At 38.1% G+C, this 25,172-nt stretch overlaps 1 long non-coding RNA gene across 1 annotated transcript; it reads left to right on the top strand.

The window, feature by feature from the left end:
• Positions 1-217: 217 nt before the first annotated feature.
• Positions 218-9,221, top strand: LOC136840510 (uncharacterized). The gene is made up of 3 exons (XR_010853625.1): positions 218-362; positions 6,693-6,781; positions 6,905-9,221. It is a non-coding gene; the product is annotated as an uncharacterized lncRNA (long non-coding RNA).
• The last annotated feature ends 15,951 nt before the right edge of the window (positions 9,222-25,172 follow it).

The following is a 25,172-nucleotide window of genomic DNA, read 5'->3' as shown; positions in this document are numbered from 1 at the left end:
CGTATATACATTACCGTACCTACTTATTCAGTGACATTTTAATGCTATGTACTGTATGTAACTATGTATATTTATTTATTATTCTAAAGTCTCTGCACTATCGTCTATATGACATATGAGTTTACGTGTCTCACAGAACTCCTTCAGTCGAGTGGAACCTGTTAAGAAGACCGTCAACCAATGAAAGACACCAAGAGAAACGCTGTGGAGTGTGGAGATCTCTGATTGGCCAAAACAATGCTTTCCCAGAGCTCCCACCCCACTCTGCCTTCTACCTTCTTTGAATTCAGTGCAGTTTTGGACACGGTGGACGCGGTTTGTGCTAAGGAATAAGTGTTTGAGATTTTGAACAAAAGTTTCAGGTAGGCGTTTTAAGTTGTTGGATGTTATTCTTTACTTTGTAAGTGTTAGAGGCCGGGATTAACGTGGGCTATCTTAAAAATGTCTGCGGAGAGGAGCAATGTGCCGATGAAATGTTAAAATTTGCAAATTGACAAAAAGGGTTTGGAGTATGGAAGTCTTTCAGAGCAGAATGGTTGTTACACATTATCCACAAATGGACTTCCAATTTTTGTGAACATTGAGGTTGTTGAAGATAAATGCGGTTGAGGGACTTTGATATGACTTTGAGTCTCTCTTAGGTGTGATCTCAATTATCTTTCAGATTATCCAGAAATAGACTGCGAATTTTTGTGAACATGAGGTTGTTGAAGGAAACTGCGGTTGGTGGAGTTTGATAAGGCTTTTGAGTCTTTTTAAGGTATGACCCCAGCTACCTATCAGAACAGAATTTTTAAAGGATTCCCTTTAGGATTATGGAATGGCGAATTTGCCCCTTCCAAGAGAATAGCGTTCCAAAATAAGGACAGCCAAATGACGAAAGGACATTGATAATGCAGACATTCCTATTTTTCTAGTATGGGAAGGATCAGTTAATCTTAGGTGATCGGTAGGGCAAATTCTGAAGTTTAATCACGCTCACTCCCATGAATTATGTGACACGGTGACGCAAAATTTTGTATAGTTTAGAGTTTAGTTGCTTATTGTGTAGTAATATTTTGCTTTCTGGTTACTTTTCATTGGCTTTTGGTAAATGTCTCTTGTTTATATTTGTCGTTCTTTTATTGGAGTCATGATATTAAACAGGTTTGGTATTTTTCATTTCAGTTTTTCACGAGTTTCAAAACATTACTTACCGTGGTTAGGACACAGTTTTCCTCTCAAAATCAAAAGATCAGACGACAATGCAAACATGCCATTCTCTCTCTCTCTCTCTCTCTCTCTCTCTCTGGTGTGTGTGTGTGTGTGTGTGTGTGTGTAGGCCCTTATTCACTCAGTGTTTTTATCCAGTTGTTCTGCTGTATAGCACTTGTCCCAAAATTACATGCATGTCGGTTATGCATTCATGGCTTTTTAATTTTGACACATTAATCCAAAAATTCGATATTGGAATAACTTAGTCAATGGAAATTGAAATTGTGCATCGGCCAGGATTCGAACCTGGGCTTACTATTTCACTGCAGCCAAACCAAAAGCCCAGGTACGAAAAACCAAAGGCCCAGGTACAAAACCTGGCGGATGTCGATGCACTTATAAATCATAATTCCCCTTTCTCCTTGGGTGTAAATTAATCCCTAGATATGAAGAATTAATGTTTAATGTTTTTGGTTATGTATATTCAGATACATTATATATATACACCTGTATATATATACGAGCAGACCAACCCGGTGCTACCTGGGAAAACTGTGAATGACAGTCTACGTGTAGGGGAAAGGAAAAGGGAAAGGGAAGGGGAAGGGAGGGAGAGGAGAGGTTTGTGTTGACGGTCCGACTGACAATACTTTTTTTTTAATGCGAACGTTCACCCTTCGAACATTCGTGGGTGAAGTGACATGCATTACGGTGGTGACTGTCCCTTTTATCCAGGTATTACTGTGTTGTCTGTTCCTTTTATCTGGGTATTACGGTGATAACTGTCCCTTTTATCCAGGTATTACTGTGCTGTCTGTCCCTTTTATCCAGGTATTACTTATGATAACTGTCCCTTTTTGCAAGGGTAGTACTGTGCTCCTGTACCCTTTACATCCCAGTATTACTGTGATAACTGTCCCTTTTATCCAGGTATTACTGTTCTGTCTGTCCCTTTTATCCAGGTATTACTATGATAACTGTCCCTTTTATGCAGGTAGTACTGTGCTCTCTGTCCCTTTTATCCCAGTATTACTGTGATAACTGTCCCTTTTATCCAGGTATTACTGTTCTATGTCCCTTTTATCCGGGTATTACTGTGGTGACTGTCCCTTTTATCCAGGTGTAATTGCGCTGTCTTTCGCTTTTATCAAGGTATTACTGTGATGGCTGTCCCTTTTACCCAGAAATTACTGTGGTGACTGTCTCTTTTATCCAGGTAACTGTTCTGTCTGTCCCGTTTATCCAGGTGTTGCTGTGCTGTCTGACACCTTTAAACAGGTATTACTGCGCTGTACTGTCACCTACAACCAGGTATTACTGTGCTGTCTGTCCCTTTTATCCAGGTATTACTGTGCTAACTGTCCCTTTTATCCAGGTATTACTGTTCTTTCTGTCCCTTTTATCCCGGTATTACTGTGATGACTGTCCCTTTTATCCAGTTACTACTGTTCTGTCTGTCATCTTTAACCAGGTATTACTGCGATATCTGTCCCTTTTATTCAGGTATTACTATGATGTCTGTCCCTTTTATCCAGCAGGTATGACTGTGGTGACTGAACAGCATTTTCAATAATATATTATGTCTATGGTCTCGAATACATGAAATGGGGGTATGATAAACCCGTAGAGTTTATTGAGCACATAAGTTACAAAGGGAAGCGGGGGAGACGGGTACTGGTTTGAAACCTACCCTATTATCTAAGTTGGGCCAGACGTCCATTTGCCAAATTTTGTCTAGATCGGTCAAGCGGTTCGTATATTTATGGCGCACTAAGTTACAAATATACATCCGTGCAAACATTCACTTTTATATATAGGATTATATATATATATATATGTATATATATATATGTATATATATATATATATTATAATATAGTAGGATGTATGGAAGAACAGTCAGCTCATCATTGACATTTATTAATAGCTGCGCTTCGGGATCACCCATATCTCATCTTTTCTGGCTAAAAAGATACAAAAAACATTAAAACTTAAAACAGAGATTACAAAATTAAAATGTTTTAAAGACTGAAAATGACAATGACAAAACAAGGAATAGAATACCTTCTGTAGTAAAGTCCAGAGGATGAAAGTTTGATGAGAGTAAACAAGGTTAGGTAAACAGGAATAGGGGAGGGTACTAGGCTATGTATACCAGGGGGTTGAAGTTAAATGATTATTGAGCGATGAACAATTTCTTGATAACCAAGGATTCCAAAATATTAAAGATGTGAGGAATTATTTCCATGCCGTCGTGGTCACTATTTCAGTTTTTATAGTTTATTGGTTTTCAATTAATGAATGATTCCCTAATGTTGGACATTTCAGGGTTTATTAGGCTCCAAGACCAGTGACGATAGCTCAATCAATGTGGCAATCGTCTTCACTTTGAGCAACCGGTGCGTACTCGAAACATAAATCTATTACGGACTGCAACAGGTATACTTGTACACCACGCCCGACTGCATCAATGGAGGTCGCTCCTTGTGTCAAAAGGTCACCAAGACTTTGGGGTTCTTCAAAGTTGTTGACCTTGACGACTGGGGAAGTGTTTGGTTATAATCTGCTTCAGATGTCGTAAAAATCACCATTATGTACAAAAGGAAAGGAAAAGCAGTATTCTAATTTAAACATCGAGGAAAGAGGGAGGGCTAAAATGGTTATTTAAAATGTTATTTATCCTATGTTGGAATAAAGTCAGGTAAAACAATTTTGTTGAAAAATATTTTTTGTAAGAAGGAAATTTCGTTATAGGAGGAGGACCAATCCAGAAGAAAGTGAAAGGGGTCCTCTATGGATATGTGGTTAAGGAATTTAGCTCTGATATTAAATTCACAGGAGCTATAAAAATTAAGGTCCAAACCTGTAAAAGTAAGTTTTCTATAAATACCAACTTTGAAACCTTCAGAGGATCAAGAAACTTCAGTGTCTTGGAAGGGGAGTTTATTATTATTTTCTTTTCTGGCGTAAAGTTGATATTGTTGTGTAAACTGTTTGCATAATCTAAAGCGAGTCTGCGTGTTGTGGGTGTTTGAAAAGGACAAGGTGTCGTCAACATAGCATCTGTAGTAAAGGGGTTTAAAATCAGAAGGACAGCTGTCCAGCAGCTGACCTTCGAGATGGCACATAAAGATATCGGCCATAGTGCAACTCAAAGGACGCTATGTTGACGACACCAGCTTTAGAATGGAGGCTATTAGCAGCTGATGGTAGCTTTAGTAAAAAAAAAAAATAATAATAATTTAGAAAAATTCGACGGAAAGAACAAGACTTGTATGGAACTTTCCTTAGCGCTGTTTGGTGCACTTTGGGTGTTCTGCCACACTCATTGTGATGCAGCTGTTGAACGCATATTGATTTAGTCAGTTGCGTTTTAGCATGACAGAGTTGGGAAGGTATTTGAAAAATACAAACATTTTAAGTCCATTAATCGTTAATTATAAAAAAAATGCTGACATCTGCTCATCTGCTCGATAGTTAAGTGGGTAAAAACTATAAGCTGCTCTCGATATTGGTGGCGATGAAACTAATACTAATTTTCTAGGTGTTTATTATTTTTTACTAATAAGATAATGAGGCTTCCAATTAGTTGCAATAAACTCGAGGTTTTCTGCAGCCTTGATGGCGCCAGATATGGGCCACCCACCTCACCCCAAAAGATTTTCTGAAGAGTGGTAGGTTAATACGTCCCGGAACTTGGAGGTCTGGAACCATCCCCTGTAAGGAAGAGAGATTTAGGGTCACTAACTTATATTACAAGGAGTGCTAAGTAGTTGACCTCCGTCGGAGCGCTTACTTAATACTACCGAGGAATAAATAAAGGAATTTTGGCGATTCTATTTGTATACAGCAAAGATGGATTGCTAGCCTTGAGTGGTGAAAACCTGAAAGGAATCACCTGGTCACAGTGGCATACGTCTCATGAGCAACCCAAATTTATTCACTGATGAAATCAAGCTGTTAATTTGATATACGCATGACTTTAAATACACAGGCTGTCCTCTATATATTAACAGTAATTTGTGAAATGTTTCCTAGTATTTCCTCTCTGAAGGCCAATGTCATGGCCCAAGGTTTTTAACTCGGTATGTATCCACCTTTGCGGCGTGTTTAGTACAAGCCCATTGGGGATTACCATAAAGCCATAAACAGAAGACTCTAAAAATTAAAAGATAATGACCCCCTAGAAATTTTAGTCCTAGTAACGACGTGTTTAGTACAAACCCATTGGGGATTACCCTAAAACCACAAACAGAAGACTGTAAATATTAAAAAGTCATGACCCCCAGCAAAATTAGTCCTAGATAACGACCCCCGAAAACCCTTGGGGTCACTGTCTAGGAAAGATTCCGCGGAGTGGGACACTGTGTAGACAAAACGAATAAACAGTAAGTAGTATAAAACATCCTAAGAACTAAATTTTGCTATAATGATTTGGTTGTAAAGCGATAACAAATTTTAGCACCGGGCCTTTGGCTCACAGGCTATTTTTGTGTAGCTGAGTGTTATGAGTATAAAGCTGGCAGTTGTCTCGTGAGCTAAGTGAATGGCTAACTGTATTATTGGGCTCGATTATTAAGTTTCTCTCTCTCTCTCTCTCTCTCTCTCTCTCTCTCTCCTCTCTCTCTCTCTCTCTCTCACACACACACACACACACACACACACACACACACACACACGTAACTATCACAAAGACACTGGAAGTTATTGTGGTTCTAAACCAACGAAAAACAGCAGATACTGATGACAGTGACTGTCATTTTAACATTTTTAAAATATCCTAAATCCTTAAATTCTTAATTCAATAACCACGTAGAAGTTATTGTTGATAACGTCACTACGCTAAACTATTTGAAATTTTAAATGTAATGTGTAGCTTTTAGGCAAAATTAATAATCAGTACAAGTGTCTATTAAGTTTACCTACTTATCTTTATGTTCCCATCGAAGAGACAATTTCCATGATATAATTGTATTGTGATTTAGCTTCTGTAATATCACAAGAAATCTTTTTCTCTCTCTCTCTCTCTCTCTCTCTCTCTCTGAAGGGGCCTGAATAATGTAACTGATTACTTGGGCATTATTTTTGTAAACATATTCCATTTCAACTGTCCTCACACTAGAGATCAACATACTGTCTTACTGAGCAAGACACTAATATTGCAAATAGTTGGTATAAGCTGGCAAAGTACTCTGGAAGGACACAAGTTGAGTACGTAGCCAATGAGCAATGTGGAAAGTTCATGAACTTGAACATGATTTTGTGGACCATATGAGAATGTTTCAAGTGACTGCACACAGCTGCAAATCAGTGTACAAATATTAAGAGCAGTTGAGCATTATCTTGATCATAGGGCCACATATTGCAACAACCAGTGCGATTTCTGTAATTTGGAAAGAAATTTTCAAAACTCTCTACTTACCAAATTTATTGCTTGGAACTGTTAGTCTGTTCATTACGACCTATATATTCCTGACACCAAATTCTTTCATTTTCAGAATGGTAACACTGGGAGGAGATTGACTATGCCCTGTTTTCGCTTTATTGTGGAATCCCATCGCTAGACATCTGGTTCAAAACGGACAAGGTTAAAGACTTGCATAACAATTGCTTGTACAGTCAAGCCAAAATACTTAACTTTCCAATACAGAAACCCTTGGAGAGGGTAACCTCACGTCCTTGTGTTTAATAAGTGTTATCTCCCATCCAGAACAAGTATGATGTATCATCTACCCTTTCTACCACACTGGTTACGAGAAAAAACCTTCCACATAGCGAACCACATCAATCTAGGCTTCAGGATCATCCAGGGATGCGGCATAATGGCCTTCCTTACCCTCAAGTACTCTGGTGTGTCTGCCATTATTCCCTACAGCCTGGAGAGGTGCCCAGAAGTTGCCAAGGGAGCCGTGGGGGGCTTCAAGAGCAATGGAAGCAGGGATAAACTGGATAAGATATAAGATAAGTACCATGAGTTTGTATTATATATACTGTAATGTAATGTTGTTAAAGATGGGCTCGACTTACGACTGTTTCGACTTATGACTGTCTCGACTTATGATCTATTCGACTTACATCGCACTTGACTTACAACCTACTTGACTTACAACCTACTTGACTTACAACCTACTTGACTTACAACCTACTTGACTTACAACCTACTGGACCTATGTCCCACTCATCTTACAACGTGGTCGACTTAACCTCACTGGACAATCTACTCGTCTTACTTGAGGTAAGACCTTACATACATACAACTGAGGAAATTTAAGGGATCTGTAAATATAATTATGTAGAAAAGCTTAACTTCACAATTCATATGACCAATGTAATGCAAAAATCATCAAACAACTCCTTAAAGTTGCTGGGAAAGTTTTGACTGGGAACACCACACGCACTCTAAATTGCCCCTGCGACGAGCATTGTAGCATAAATTTCAGATCGACATTCATTCATTGTAAAGTTGAATTGCAGTTTAAAATTTTAGAGAGCAAATATATTAAAAATATTTGGCATCATGATAAACAGTTGTATCCTTGTAGTTTTGCTGTTGTGTAAAAATAGTGCCCATCTCGATCTCATAAGTTAAGATTTCCGGTTGTCGGTAAGCCAGTATAAGCAAAATATTGTTTGTCTCGGGATAGAATTACTATGCACATATTTTCCTGTGGTCTTTCAGGAAATGCAGTTTTAAAAATCTGTATTTACTATCACAAAGATAGTAGTGGTGCCAAGTGCTGCATGGAAAATGGGCAGTAACAAAAGCACTGTTTTAAAATAACTGGTATTTTATTACAACATTATCTTTACGATGCAATAGATTTTGAATACCAGTATCATTTGTCCTATTGACTTTTGAAGGGTCTTTGTACTGTAATCCATGGTTTTCACAGATGTTAACGTTGTTAAAATTTGCTAGGCAAGATTCCATGGTGCTACGCAACCAGATATCGCAAGAATACTTTATTACTGCATCAAAATATGAATAGTATAGTAAATGAGCCATACTGTAGGCTGTCAAACACTATTAGACCGCAAGGGTGGGGTCAATAAGGAATTCCCGTTTTGATAAACGTCTCGATATGATAAAACCATGGGTTTAGAAGAGCTTACCCAGGTGAAACCTTGAACTCTAGGTGTTTCCCTAAGGCAGATAACCCTCACGGCATCTTTATCAGAGTGGCGGTTATAATCATGACGTCGGGCTTTAAAGTCTACCATGATAAACTGCCGCTATCATGAAACTGCTCATATGATATCCTCCAAAGCTTTCATGGTTGGTTCTTTCAGAGAATGTTTTTAAATACAGTATTTCAGTGTCGGGGCTTTTGGAATGCTGTTGGCCTTGGTGTACTGTAGTTGACAAGTGGTTCCCCAATCTTTGTCTACAGAAAACTTCCCTTGTCGCGATAGTATGTGGTAGTACCTCGTTTCCTAGGTCGTGTGTGCTTAGTAATCAATATTGTTGCTAACTTAAAATCCAGCAAAGGCTGCTGATCGAGATTTTTCTTGAAGGTGGAATATAGTCATTGGTGCTTGGTGCAATTTCCCAGGTGCCCATGATAGGGCCAGAATATCCTTTTAACAGCCAGTAATACTGATCCATAAAGTTGTTCTATGAAGACGCAACTGATGGCTCAGAGTGCTGTTAGATGATTTTGACAGATAATAGCGTAAATCGTAATTAGACTGGGATCCACAATTTGTATGTCATTGTGGGTTAATGTATATGAATGTTATGCTTTTCAGTATCACTTTTTAGGTAATTTGAAGCAGTTCTTTTCTTCCCCAGACCATAACCAGTGGTGGTTTTTCCTTGCCAAAATTTTTTGTTTGATAGTTCAACAGACTTGGAAAACTGCAAAATATGAATTTTCACGTCTTTAAATTTTTCTTATCCCTCTGTGTTGAGGTAACGTGCCATTGAACTACTACTACTACTAGTATACTACTACTACTACTACTGTTTTCTTTAGTCAGGTTTTTGTCTTCGAAAGCTTGCAGTGCTGCTTCCAGAGATATTTTGTATTCCCCTTTTTTCATTCTAAAGGTTTATATGAGCATTTTTGTGCTTTTGTTGAAACATATTCAAGAGTTTGTAATTTTAAGAACTGTATATGTTGTGGTCAATAAACTATCTATCTATATATCTATCCTGTTCAGTAGTCCAAGGCTCTTTTGCTCGATTTAGGGAATTTTGACAGCAGTGAACTTTTGATTCTTCTCTCTCTCTCTCTCTCTCTCTCTCTCTCTCGTTCGCCCTCCCCTCTCTCTCGTTCGCCCTGCTCCCTCACTCTCGTTTCGCCTCCCACCCCCCCTCACTCTCTGTCGCCCTCCCTAATCCCCCCCTCCTGCGTTCGCCCACCCCTAATCCCCTCCTCGTTCGTCCACCCCCACCGCTCTCTCTCTCTCTCTCTCTCGTTCGCCACCCCCACCACCTCTCTCTCTCTCGTTCGCCCACCCCACCCTCTCTCCCTCGTTAACCCTCCTCCCCCAGTTCTCTCTCTCATCTCTCTCTCTCTCCTCGTTCCCCTCCTCCCCCAGCTCTCCTCTCCCTCGTTCGCCCTCCTCCCCCCAGCTCTCTCTCGTTCGTTCGTTCTCTCTCTCTCTCGTTCGTTCGTTCGTTCTCTCTCTCTCTCTCTCGTTCGTTCGTTCTCTCTCGTTCTCTGTATGTGTGTGTGTGTGTGTGTGTGCTTGAAGAGACCTTGTCACGTCCTTTAACAATCTCGAGTAGTGAAAAAGTTAGCGAAGTCAGCCATAGATTCACAGATACCTTGTTTTCTTCGTTTATTTAGAGAGTAATAGAAAACGATAGGTTCTTTTAGTCTAAAGTGAAACGAAAATGACTACGCCAGACTTTTTCTAGACAGTTAATCTGCATCCCTCAATTCGGGGTTCTTTATTCCGGTCGTTATGTAATGGGAAAATTATTCCTTTAAATGTTATTGATTTGTTTAAGAATTGATTCATCATCCTCCTCTAATATCTTTACACTACTATTGTAAGAGTGATTGTGATTATAAAATGTTTTCATTTTTGTTGTGGACATCGAGTGCATAAAAGTGTAGCCAGTCCCTTGTTTTGTTTTTCTTTCGCTCTGGCTTTCCAGAAGAAAGAGACAGTTCCGGACAAGGCCGACTTAATTTACAATCATTGAGGAGCCAATAACTACTTTTTTACGGCATTTTATCTATTTTCATCAACGAGTCTGAGGTAGATATTGGGTATTTGTGTAATTCATTTAGTTGATTAGGAACTAAATCTTCCTTATCCTACCAGGTTATCAAAAGTTTAATGATTTAAAATCTTCATTTACTGCACTTTTTTTTTTTTTACTATAAATCATCTTTCACTCGTCCCCAAATCTCAGTTCTTTTGCTCATTTTACGTCTTCAGTGTTAGGAACGCAGAAAATCGTGTTAAGGTGTTTACCCTTTCTGACCTAGGACCAATTTTCGGCCTTGCAATAATATCATACGAACTAATTTAAGCACATGTACGAAAGTTATTAGAAAAGCTAATGCCAAATGATATACATACACAAAATAAGCCAGATGATATACATACAAAAATAATTGTTTATCCTTCAGATACCCCATTTAAAATGGGTGGAAGGCATATTGGCCAGAAAGAGGACCCTGTCTCTTCCAGGACTCAACAGGAAGGACGTGACCAGGTTCCCTTGGATAACCAGGGTCCCAAGGCTCCCAGTTAAGACTGCAAAGGGGTCAACTTTAGAAAACAGGGCCTTTGGACCTTCTCTGAGAAGCACAAGGGAGACCCTGGCAACATCAGAGATCAAAGATTCCTCCCGGAATCCATCCCCGATAGCCTCTATTAAGGTTGTCCAAGGGGGTCGGGTCTGCTCACGTCCTTCCTATAGAATCCTGGAAGAGACAGGATACCACTTCATTGGCTACTAATGTACCTTCCACCATTTCAAATAGGGCATTTGAAGGATAAACTCTTATCTTTGTATGTTTGTCATTCGGTACTACCTTTCCAAATAACTTTCTTGCGTGTGTTTAAATGACTTCGAAGGACCTGATTACTGCAAAAATTTCTGTATCATTATCACTGTGCATCACCAGTTAGCGACGTGTTGATTTCGATTCTAAATGCAAAAATATAAATTTAACAGGAGTATGTATAGCAGAATCGACATTAACCTTTATACCTTGGTGCCATAAAAACTCCAGTTCTAATGGAATGCATTAGGCTGTAGTGGGCTCTGTGATTATCGTAGTAATTAAAATCCTGTGAACAGTATAATTATCCAAATAAGTTAAAGTTTAGATACCCTTGTCTACCCTAAGTATGTCATATTTAGTATTTGTGGAGTAGAACCAACGACTTCCTTTATCTTTAGTTCAGTACGTACGAGGTTACTTGGTAGTCAAGCCGTAGGAGTAAAACTTAAATACCTATTCATAAAATGAAGTTGGTTTATTAATGATAGTTTCAGTTGCACAATTTATCCGTCGAAACTCAAAATTTTATAACAGTTTCAGTTGCACAATTGATCTGTCGAAACTCAAAATTTTAGTAAACATAGATATTCATATTCTGCTGATGACGTTTGTTACAAATAATTAAACAAAAATTTATTAGTTTCATTTGATGAGTACACTATCCTTAGATTTATTGTGAAGATTCAAGCATCTTAAAATGTGAATTACCCCACCACACCAGGTTCGATGACCATATACGAATCTCACCTTTGGCATAGAGAAGTCTAGAAGTCATCCGAAGACTAACAGTAGCTGACATCGCTGGCGAACACCTAACCTAAAAATTTGCACTGCCGAAGGCTGAATCTCCACAGAATTTCATTTAGTTGCTGCTGTTGAGCTTTTCAGACATCAACTGCCTTAGTCACAACTACCTTCTGACGGAACACAGTCTTCTGCCCAGATGAATAGCACGGGCCACAGCGTAAGTACTCGAACTCATTTATAACCATGTGCTAAAAGTCTCAAAACCTGGTACGTACAGCATGAGATACCGTTAATATTTGGCCTGCAGTGCATAATGCGTTGTTAAAGTACACGACTTTATTCTTCAAATTAAAGGCATACGTTTAACGCACGAGGCACCAAAGGAATAGGGTAGAGAGAGAACTACGTATCCTTAACGGTAGTTACAAATGCGCACTAATAATCGTTAAATATAAGTGGAGGGAACGGCATGTCATTTGAACTTGCGGCTGTTGGCCAAAATATTGAAAATATTTTTTTCTTATGTATGGAAATTATAGCAACGTCCCCCAGTAACACAAGCAGTATTCGGTGCTCTTTTCTGTAATAGTGAATGAATGATCTTCGGTGCTTAAGTATTTAATACGTTCGTGCATGGTGGTTGCCTCGTTACTCTCCTAATGTTACACGTCGCGGAAATATTTGAGCTTGGATTTAAATTAATAGCCTTATGCTTTCATGTGCTAGGTTTAAGGAAAATAGGGTGAAACCTTCGATTTCAGTCCAATAGGTATCTGACTCCGTATTTAATAAAAAAAAAATATACATGTCAAATGATATGATTTAAAGATCTGTCACACATTTTTTGTGGATACTGCACACATTTTTTGTGGATACTTTACAAACGTCACCTTGTTTTTAAATTGTTTTACGTTAACATAGCGACATATTTTGAAGGGCGGCGTTTGGAAGCTGATGCCATAAATTATGTCAAGGCTTTGGACCTTTGATTTTTGTAACTTGTATACAATTAATCGGCAAGATGGTAATGATCTGCTATCCAGCTAACCATTACTATATTTTTTATAGATTTAATTACCTCTTTCTCAGCGTTTTCGATAAAAATACCCTCTCGCTTTCGTCTTGATTTTCCAAAACTTGGAAAATCAACATTATGTACTCATTTGTGTATGCATTTGCTACGAAAGTTACTCAAAGTGAATCACTTTGTCTTCTGTGATATATTTCTCTCTGCTGTGAAAATTTTCTCTCTGCGGTGTTGTATTTTTCTTTTGACGTTTGCTGGGCAAGCACTAAAATAATCCATTATAGAATGGAATGAAATTTCAAGTGTACTTGCGTCATATGTTTTCGTAGGAGTTTTTAAGTACGCAATAAACATTTTTTCGAAGTATGACATTCTTATAAGGATTTTAGACGGAACAGTATGCATTCAATAAATTGTAAAAATTGCATTAAAATAATGTTCATTGTGTTTGCATTATATACTTAATGGCTTTTCAGTGCGTATTTAATGGTAAGTGCATAAAATACGCTATTTATGTGAAATGTTGATTAAACGTGACGTATGTAAGAGATTCTGTAATTTAAATTAGTTAGGGATATAGTGTAAGACCGCTGTTTCAATAGTGTTTCATGTAAAAATGGTTGACTATGTAAATTAGCGATTTAGTACGTATTTGTTCGTATAACTCGCTCAATGGTTACTTTACTTTTCAAACATTATATTAAACAATTACCCATGTGAAGTATTAAACAATACTAAACAACTAATGCCAAGTGAACTTAACTAGACAAATCTGTTTGAGAAGATAAGCAGATCAACACGGGTTTACAAAATACGTGCTCAGTGAACACGTATACTCTCTAATAGTAATCCAATTTTTTAATACGCGTTGAATAAATAAATGCTCATTGTCTTTATAAAACACACACCCTAAATTTAAAGCACGTGTTTTGTAACCCGTGTTGACGGGCTAGCTTCTCAGATTCTTTTATAACTTAGAGCAAATGTCGTAACCAAGTAGCTGAAAAACATACAATATTATAAGCCTTTTTAGTTTCAGCGTTGGTTTTATATACTTGGCCTATTTTAGTTATTTAATTTTGGTTTATTTCAGATACCAAGGCTTGCTCTGGAGGAAAAGGAGAGAATCGCCAACCAATAATAACAAATGGTTAGCCGGTAATCCAGGGCAACAGCATAAAAGATTTCTGGACATCCAATTTAATTTTTTTTTTTCTTTTTTTTGTGGGTGGCTGGGCGCCTAAACTAGATCCGAAGGCAAGAGGTTTTCTGATAAATTGTAATTGTATTTTACATGTTTTCGCACTAAATATTTTGATGTAATACAGAAATATGTATAGAGATGAAAAACTTTCCACTCCTGATCTTAAAGGGCCTCAATATCAGACAGATTAGAAACGCAAAGGATGTGAAAATCAAACTGTATGGTGATTTGTTTTTCATCACACAACCATTTTCTGTTATTAAAAACGGTTTTTAAAACTAAAAACCGTTTTTAAAACTACATACATAGTAGTAACTGACAAATTTAGAACCAGGTGGTTGACATGACCAGAATTGCCAAATTAACACCGGGGTTTGCCAGCCGTTCAGCAGTCTAGTTTTTTTGGACCCGGTCGAAATCTGCAGCCCGATTTCTTTCATTTCACTTATACCGTTCGCAGGTCGAAATCTGCAGCCTGATTTCCTTCATTTTTACCGTCCGCAGGTCGAAGATCCGCAGCCTGATTTCTTTCATTTCACTTCTACCGTCCGCAGGTCGAAATCTGCAGCCTGATTCCTTCATTTCACTTCTACCGTCCGCAGGTCGAAATCTGCAGCCTGATTCCTTCATTTCACTTCTACCGTCCGCAGGTCGAAATCTGCAGCCTGATATCCTTCATTTCCCTTCTACCGTCCGCAGATTCCTGCTCCTCTGCAGTACACAGTTCTGAAATATGAAAAACTGTTTCAAATATGCTCCTACTCAATGCAATCTCTGCAGTACACAGTTCTGAAACATGAAAAACTGTTTCAAATATGCTCCTACTCAATGCAACCTACTTAACGATGACAAATCGATCTTGCTACTCGATGCTGATAATTAGCAAACTTCCATAAGTGCAGGAATGACTATTTTCGTATGTACACAAATACACCTCTGGTTATGTATTCATGTATAGAATTTTGCAATAAGGAATAAAATATATTTAAAAATACCCGCAATACTTACTAAACACTACAACAGGGCACGTAATTACCAATAAATTTCTCCACATTAGCATATATCATTGTAATTCAAGTTTTCAGTATAAGACGAAACTACCTTGGAACATTACTTCCGTAGGTCTCTACGTCTAAGAAAGACTAATCTTTCGTTCATTTGGATACTATTGTCAAGATGGAAATGTCATTTATCTAAATGAGGTTTTAACAAAACTATGCTGCTGTGTACATGTTCTCTACTAAACAAATTCCAAGCCTCTACCAACATCTCTTGATAGAAGACAGACAAACGGAAGAGGACACCTTTAAAAGGGGGAGAAGGAAGACTTGAAACAACGGGTGGCAAGGGGAAAGGCGGGGGCGCGTGTGCTGTTACGAATGGAATCAGACAGACAAACGAGCAGCTGAGCAACATGGAAAATTTGCGAAAGGAGCAACGCATCTGATAGATGAACAGTAGGAAAGAAAGAGACGCGTGAATGATGGGGCCAGTATTTTGAAAATAAATATAAAGCGGAGGCTATTGTTATAAAAGAAAGGCGAATAAAAAATACACGTGAAGAGGTTAAAACCTCTTGTAAACAGTTCATGGAAAACGGACCATTTAGAATAAAACCTCTTGTAAACAGTTCATGAAAACATGGACTATTTAGAATGTTTAGTACAAGCAGATGGAGACCCAGTTATTGATAGGCTATTAGGGTATGCGGCAACCTGAGGAAATGGATAGAATCAGGAAAATAGTACGAAAATAATTTACAGACGAAAAGGGGATGCACTGCGTTATAAAAAACACAAGAATAATAGCTTGAAGATGTTATAAAAATGTTGAAGGCTGAGAAAATGGCTGCAACCGATAATTATCAAGTTTGGCTTTGGCAGGTATCAACAACCGAGGCTGTCTTTGCAGTAAGGTGACTACAGGCAAAGTTCTGTGCGAAGAGGAAAACTTTACACCACCAAGAATCGATGAGCTAATGAAGGCAATGGCAAATGTATCTAAAGAGTGAAATAAATGATATATGGTGTCCAAATAAATGATATATGGTGTCCATTAGGGGTCAGCCTTGAACTTTTTTATGTTTACCACAGTAAAGGAGGAAGCTACAGATGTCTGTGGAAAGGGAAGCACCTGGGAATTGCTATATGCAGGTAAACTAATTTGAGCAGCAGAATAGGGGTAAATATATGTCGATGTTTAAAAGATGGAAGGGTAACAGCGACTGGAAAACCAAAAATCAACGTAACCTCTCCCCCATAATAAAGTGACTGAGAACGATGCCAAGAAAACAGTGCAGTCAGGAAGTCGCTATGTAAATGCTGCGGGAAATGTGTCTGGATGAACAATGTACTGTTTACCAAATGTCACAGTGTTTAACACGACAAGCCAAGGAATGCAAAATACATATGGAGAAAGACTTAGTACCCAAAATATATTTACAAAATCAAATATGAAAGCAAGACAGAAGAAAATCACTGTCGTGGAATGGAATATAAAATTTAGGCCAAAGGCCAGGCGCTGGGACCTATGAAGTCATTCAGCGATGAAGGAAATTAAGCGTAGAAAGGTTTTAAAGGAGTAACACAAGGGTTCTCAACCTGGGGTACGTGTACCCACAGGGGTACGTGATAAGAATTTTGGGGGTACGTGACAGGTTTCTCAAAATACTTCGGTTTTGAATAACTGCAAACCTATTTGTAAAAAGTGGCCTACATGTGCTTTGTCAGTGACTCAACTGTAAAAGATTCTTTCGATAGTTTGTCACTGACCAGAATATGACAAGTTCTTATTCTGCTTTAGCAAAGAAATGTGTACGGAACCTTCTGATGTTTCCTTCTACATACCGCTGTGAGCATGGATTCTCAGCACTGTGCTTGATTAGAAACAAGTTACGTCCACGTCTTGCAGTCAAAGATGACATAAGAGTGGCTCTTTCAAAGACTGTGCCAAGGATTGATTTGTTGGTAGCAAAGAAACAGGCCCAACCATCTCACTGAATTAGTCTATATTTGTATTTTAATTTAAGGGTCACACACACTGACTTTCCTATGAGTAAGTAACTAGTTACTAATAAGTTGCGAGACTCAACAATCAGGATTAGTTCTCAGTCAGTGGAACACAATTCCTTCTTAACACTATCTTATTATTTTTTTTAATGCTAGTGACGCTAGTCACGCACATAGTAATTTTCTCAGGAGTGACTAGTTACAAGCTGTATATAGCACCGCTACCTCACAGTCGCAGTTATTGAAAAAATTAGTCTGATTTAGTTTTGTTTTATTATTTCTATAAGCTATTCACACACAGTGACTTACCTATCACTGTTACTAGTTACAAGTTGCAACTAGCTGCAAACAGCATAGTTCACTGCCACAATGATTGAAAACTGTCTGATACAGTTCTGTTTTAGTAAATGTATTGCATGCTATAGCAGCCAGTCACATAGTGTTTCCCTGTTAAGTACTAGTTCCTATCAACACTACCTTATAGTGACATACTCTCATTCATTGAAAATTTTGTCTGCTCCGCATATAGAACACAATTTAAACTTAATAAACCTAGTCAAAAAACCATGCATTTCTTTTTATCCTTCCGGATGCTGCATTGCGGGTAAGGGGTACGTGGCCAATACTGGAAGACTTCAAAGGGTACATAAGATTAAAAAGGTTGAGAACCCCAGGTGTAACAAGAGGAAAACCTCGCAGTTGCGCTATTGTTAGGAGAAGGTGGAAATTAAGCTGCAGGAAAGAGAATATGAACGGGGGTATAATAAACGGAATGAAAGTGGCTGCAGCTTGGGGCAGCAAGTGTTCCGGGTGAGGTGCACTAACGGCACTAACCCCCCCCCTACAACACTGCTGTGGTAGGAAGGCATGTCTTGGAAGAAGTCAAATTTTTCTGTTATTTTGGAGACACACTGGATTGTGAACGCAATGACAGAAGAGCGGCAAAAACTTTGAAGAATGGCAAAAAAATTTCAAGGCTACTTATAAAAAAATACCCCTATAGTAAACACAACAAAGACTTCCGGGAACTGAAAAAGAAAATGGAGATTTGAAAAGATGTAACTATACAGTGCTAAGATTTAATGGCCAGTGCCAACGTGTTATACGAAAATGAGCAAGTGGCAGGCAGAGATGTGATATGCAGAAGCTAGAGTTAACTGAAATCTTTAAGATTGAGGTTTGGCTCAAGTGATGAGAGGATAAAACTAACAGACAGTTAAGCAATCTACGTATAGGACAATAGTAACCGTATCCTAAGAAAATCATTTACTTACTTAGTTTACTACAAACTGGATTAACACTGAAGATTTTATTCTCTTAATTTTTCATCACTTTTCACTTCAGTTTAAGTTACGTACTTTAGGATGGTTACAATATTAAGCAATATATATTCTTTAAAAAAGTCAAGCTATTATTTATCTTGTGTGATAAGTTACTGGGAATATGTATAAAATACTAACGGAGGAAAACTTTAAACATGAAAATATAAGGACACTTATTGCGGTGTGAACGTTAACTTACGATAAAACTATTGGGTGAATGACATTTCTTTAGCACTACGTTAGCGCTATCCTCTCGAACAAAAAGCAGTTATCACACAGTGACCGGCAACCTTTCACTTACTAATGCTTTTCCGTTCTTGCGATTTCTCCAAAATTCTCAGATAACATCCACGCACTATCATCTTTCGATTGCTGAAATGAACATATGATGTGAATTTACTTTCTTTTAAGACAATTTACTTCTGGTCCAGACTAATCTATTCGTCATTATATTTTCTAATTTTTTTGGTTTTGTTTCCTTTTTATCAAGAATCCTTTCATTCTGTTCTGAAAGTAGAAACATTAATCCTAATATACACTAATGATAAAGTAATCTTTGGCATTAAATTTCTCTATCTGTAATACATATTGGGTGATCTTTCTTTTAAACGTCAATAAAATGTTAGTAATTCGGTACCCTACTAAAAATCTCCACCACACATCCGTAAGTAGTGAGTTTGGTATTTTTAAAAACCAAAAAGTATCCCCGAAAGAAGGGATACAATATTCAGAGTTTTTGAAAGCCATAACTAAGAAAGCGTTTGCAGCAAAAAAAAAAAAAAATTGTTAGCATTTTAGATTACCTATCATCTATCCCTGTGAAATTTGATTTGTTAATCCAATCTGGCAGCTAGAAAGAACATTCGATAACGGAATTTCTTTTCACTGCACATTAAGTGGTATCACTATCGTACTGAAATTTTACATAAGCCATTTCAATCTCAGGTGTTTTTTTATACAAGTACTATCATTAACTTGAACGACAACGACAGCCAAAGAGCAATTCAAGCCCGTGATGTGTTAATACCTAGAAATACGCCAGAATTTAATACCATGAGAAGAGAATATTTTTTATCAAGTTAAAGTTAAGCAAACAACTGGATTAATTATATGATAAATACTACAATGTATAAAATAAGAGGAAAGACTTGCATTATGATACCTTATTTGGGGTAATTTGATGCGAACCAACATTTGTCGAAGGATGGCCGACTGATGCACCTTACTCTCTTCCATGGAAGTGAGGAGAACTTTGCTCTCGATCGACGAACGGTAATCTGAACCAAGATAAAAATCCATAGCATTATTATGCGTACACTTACAAGTAAATTTAGGTTTTTGACAAACAAACATGTTTCATTTTAAGAGAAATTCATAGCATTATTATGCGTATACTTACAAGTAAATTTATGTTTTTGACAAAAATGTTGCATTTTAAGAGAGAGAGAGAGAGAGAAAGAATTTGTTTGAACTTTTGTTTCTATCGTCTCATGTAATTACAGTATAACGATTTCATATCCTGAGTTTTAGGGTCCAGGTACAGTAGATTTCGTCCAAGTAACCAGTAAATTTCACCAAATACATTCATTGCTGCTATTTTAACATTATTAAGACCCTTCCAACCAGAAGCATCTGCAATACACGGGTCTCTTAAAAATGAAGCAACGGTAGTTAGAAGCAACGCCAGTCAGAAGCAACCAATTTATTGGTGAAATCTGAAAGCTGCACTCCCTTGGACACTGCAATTATATTTCATTCATTTGCAAAAGCAACCTATTTTCCTCTTTTTTTTTTACAAACTGACACTTAAAAAGGCCTTTACATTCGTTTTTAACAAACCTTGATATTTCGCAAATAAATTACCATTATAATACTCGGTACTATAACAAACAGCTAACCTTTTGGATTTACTATTTAGTTTTCACCTCTTGTAAAACGTTATTCTTCCCCTAGGTAATCCAGGTTATCTAAGTCAATTAAAAAAATCTTCCACTCACTTAGAGCAAAGGATAGAACGTTATGAATCCTTGGTCCGAACGATTCAAAACTTATAAATTTTCATACCTGGCAGTAACTTAACAAAACCGGAGGGAAAAGTGGGCAGCCTACTTACCAGTCTGAAAGATAAAATATCATAATACACAAATATACTGTACTGCTTTACAATTCAAGTTAGAGTTAAACCTGTGTAAAACTACTAGGAATCAGGACAAGGTCTATCAAAACTGAACGTTTATTACCAAAACTCGAGCCTATCTGGTACATAAAGCACATAGCCGGTTTTCAGGAACCATGAAACTGAAAGTAACCTACCCCTTCTAGGTCTCTGTCTTTTTCCTGATTCTGAAAAATGCAAGACCAAAATCATCTTTACAAACACTGGAATTGTATCGAAACAAAACAGCAACCCTCTTGTCTTCGGAGGCACTCAATGAGGAAGCCATGATGATTTGGAAGTCACACAGTGATAGTCTTAATTTCTTGTGGAATTGTTTGTGGTCCTTTTCGATGGGTAACAAAAGGATCCTCAGTAAGTGTTTTTCCTATTTTAAACCCTGTATGATCGAGGCTAAGCTCGCTCACTGAAAGACTTAAGATTGAATTGAATTGAATATAGAATTTATGGCCACAGGCCAAACACTGGGACCTGTGAGGTCATTCAGAGCTGAAACGGAAATTGACAGTAAAAGGTTTGAAAGGTGTAACAGGAGGAAAACATCGGAGTTGCACTATGAATCAATTGTTAGGAGAGGGTGGAAAGTAACATGGAAGAAGGGGAATAGGAGGTAATGTAAAAGGAGCGAAAGGGGTTGCAGCTAGGGGCCGAAGGGACGCTGCATAAAACCTTAAGTAATGCCTACAGTGCACCGCATGGACTTCAGATTGCGTTTAGCACCCGTTTGATGTTGAGATAGTTCCAACCAAAAAATTAAATCTTAAACAGCAAAGGACCAACCACGTTCTGGGGATATAGAACATTCGAAGTTTTTACTGTTAAGAAAGAGAGAGAGAGCGTATACATGTATTCAAGATGCAGAAATCGTCTTCAGATTCCTAACAGGATCACTATTTTGACTGATTTGATAAAAAGCCAATTCGCTGCAAAAGATCACTTTCCGTACTCTTGCAAGCCAATACCTTGCCGTGAATTTATGTAACAGAACACGTCAGCATCTCAATATCCATAATAAAAGTGGTTTCAACCTGCTCCCTCTATTCACAGCACTAGGGGGTGAAAAATGTGCAGCAGGCAGATGAACCACCAGCCAGTCAATGGAGATTAATTTCTAGATCAAAATTGTATTCCAGAGTTGAAAATATAATTTTCCAGTTTTAATCTATATTTTGAATGTTTCTAATATTCATTCCAGAAGCAAAGCAGTAACTTTCAAGATACTGTTCACTCCTATATCTTGCAATGATGATGGACCACAGCAGGAAACCAGGATTTAATGGGTAGGGGGAAAGCACGAAATGTGTAAAATACATGTATCTAACCTAACCTAACCTACTGTACTGGGTCTTAACCTACCCTAGGGCAATATAAATTAACACTTACATGGTTGCAACCTATCCGAACCTTACTTAACAAAGAAGCTGGGTACTTAACTGCCCTAGGGGGTTGAAGCTAACCAACCTAGGACACTGTTCATTACAATAAATAAGGTTGCAACCTAACATAACGTAGGGTGCAGGGGGGCCAAACCTAGTGCATGGTGTTGCTGAACGTGTTCGCTAAACCTAAGTTAATTAGAATTACAAACTGCAAAAGCATCTTGGCAGAAGCTTACTTATGTATCAATGGTTCTACAAGAGAGACAATAAAAACCGTTTCAGATTTCCTCTCAATTGCCCTAAACACACATCACTAAGAGTCCTTCCTCGCTCAAAGTCATATTTACCAAAATGCAATTCGTCTATTCAACTAAAATATCCAGTCAACCAATAGGTTCTTGATTAGTGAAAGCCTATTCAGTAATCTCTGAGGAAAACTCGACACACACAGTACAGTAGTCCTAACACACTCATTCAGTGATTCACAAAATACACCAACTTCCATGAACCTTTGTAATCACCTACAGAGTAATTAAACCTATGCCTCAAATTCGTTTTTGGAACTGTCACTAAATTACAATACAACAAATGTCTGTTAAGTTAAAGTTGAACTGTGTTACAGGCAGTCTAAATGTGCAAAAAAAAAAAAAAAGTAACAGCGCATCCCTGTGGAGCATAGAAATTCTTGTGAAATTTGGCAGTACAACCGAAATAATCCAAGGAACAAGTGTTATACATCTGCCCTAAAATACCCTGACCAAGAACTGAAGCTAGTTTTTTCAGGCAACAATTTTATTCCAAAACCCTACTAAATTGGTCAGATTTAAAACAAACGAACCAATCAGGTTTCAACGTTGCCAGTATGCCCCATTCCCCTCAAAATAAGACGAAAATACGCCAGCATTCTTACCCACATTACAACAGGGCAAAAGAACCAAACCAGGAGCCCCTCACATCACATGATGTATATAAAAAAAAAAAAAAAAAAAAAACGGAAACTTCAGAGCAAAGCAAAAGAGAAGGCTCCAGTATCGTGAAGTTGGCTGAAAATGGAAATAACGACGAATTCTCTAACCGTTTAATACACGTGAACACCTAATCAGGAAAAGCTGTTTATATGGAAGTAGCAGTCCGAAGACCGACATGAAAACGCGCGCAGATAAGTAAACAAGAAGGGAATTCTGGGAGAAAGTGTACAAAGAGGAGTGGAAAAACAATCCTAAATAGTCAATACGATAAGGATGAGAATGTTAAGATAATTGGGTATGAAGGATTCACACTAATCCTTTCACATCCAACTTGTATTAAAGACTTATTAAAATAGTTATGGCACCCTACACAATTATTCGGCTTAATTAAAAAACGGGTCCACTGATGTGAAACAAGAGACTAATAGAGTAGAATATGAAATTTAGGCCAAAGGTCATGCGCTGGGACCTATGAGGTCACTAAACGCTGGAAGGGAAATAGTAAACAGGTTTAAAGGTGTAACAGGAGGAAAACGTCGCAGTTGCACTATGAAACAATTGTTAGGAGATTGTGGAAAGTAAGATGGAAGTAAAGAAAATGAACGGAGGTACAGTAAAAGGGGTTGCAGCAAAGGGTAGAAGGGCTGTTTCAAAGAACCTGAAGTAATGCCTACAGTTCACAGCGTGAGGTACACCGACGACACTACCCCACTACGGGAAAAAGGAACTAATGGAAACCTATTCACCAAAATTAAAGCCAACTAAGAAAAATATTACTAACCTAAGACCGTTTCATAAGTCTCCGGAACACTTTCATTCGCACATTATCCGATACACACTAAACATGACTGCAGGCGTTGGGATTGCATTTCTTATCAGGTTTCAGCATGATACACAATGGCTTTATTGAATGAACTTGAAAACTAAGGCAACACGAGTAAATTTTGTGATGCTAACAACTTCGCTCTTTTGAAAATTGTTTTGGTAAAAAAAAACGCACACTTTTTCCTTTTTTGGCTCCAGGTAAAGATCAGGTTAAGTTGGGAATCACACCTGGTCAGACAGGACGAAGTATTTCTGATTAGGTTAGGCTGTACCCATATATTAATCATTCCCAGATTTCATTAACCCCACTTTGTTTTTCTTCACCCAAAAAATCCTTTATTTTATCGAAAGGTTTCCCCAATTAGTAATACGTAGAGGAGAATGAGCTATCGAAGCATTTTCAACGTAAATGACAAAATCGTTTGAAACAGAAAAACATTAGCAATACCCCAATTTCATTGCTGAAATCAATTATGATTAGACTATAAAAATTTCATCAAGGTAACTTTCTTCAAGTAAAACTACACACTGGGCATTTCAACTCAGTTTCCTTATTGTTGCATCTACAACTGCACCTGGCCTCTCTGCTACCACACTTTTCTAAGGGCTAAGAATATTTACCATCTTAATGACGTTCATTTAACTAAAATTATATTTATCACCAAATGGTTACACTTATTTATTCAATATGAATCGTGACACTAAAGCAAGCTACTTACATGGAACATGCTGAATTAAAGGAGCCTGACGATTGAGAGTTTGTTCCAGTGACAATGAAGAATGACTAAGTGCTGTATGTACAAGCATGAGCCCATCACGTGCTAGACCTGGGCCAACTTTATTACACAGCAATAACATAGCAACCTTCAAGAGCAAACGTATCAAACTGTCTCGAATGTTCAGAACTTTTCACATAATACTCATGTAGTCGATATATCTAGACGCACAGCAATAAATATTAAGTACAATCGTGTTGGCAGCGCTACGCGTACTGGAAACTGGCGCTGCTGTCTCCCATACCCTTCTGATCCCCTACCTACCCTGCCCCCATCCGGGGCGGACAAATAGGTTTGCAGAAGGGGGTGGATGTCTCCCCTACCCTCCCATTCCCCTACCTACCCCGCCCTCACCCGAGGCAGACAAACTGGTATGCAGGGGGTGGGTGGCTGTGTCATGTCTCCCTGGTAGATCTAAGCCGGCTGTCCGCGGTGAGCTAGGCTATGGCAGTTGACATTTTTCTATAGAACTTTACTTGCTGAACAAGAATTTAAAGTAATATTTTGTCGGTCGGCTGTAAGCAAGCTGTAAATTGCCTTAGAACTGTAGCCGACAGTAAGGGGGACCCGTTGGA

This window comes from Macrobrachium rosenbergii, chromosome 7, assembly GCF_040412425.1.
Source record: "Macrobrachium rosenbergii isolate ZJJX-2024 chromosome 7, ASM4041242v1, whole genome shotgun sequence".
Lineage (NCBI taxonomy): Eukaryota > Metazoa > Arthropoda > Malacostraca > Decapoda > Palaemonidae > Macrobrachium > Macrobrachium rosenbergii.
Note: the sequence above shows the minus strand (reverse complement) of the source record. Positions and strands in the feature narration are given on the sequence as shown.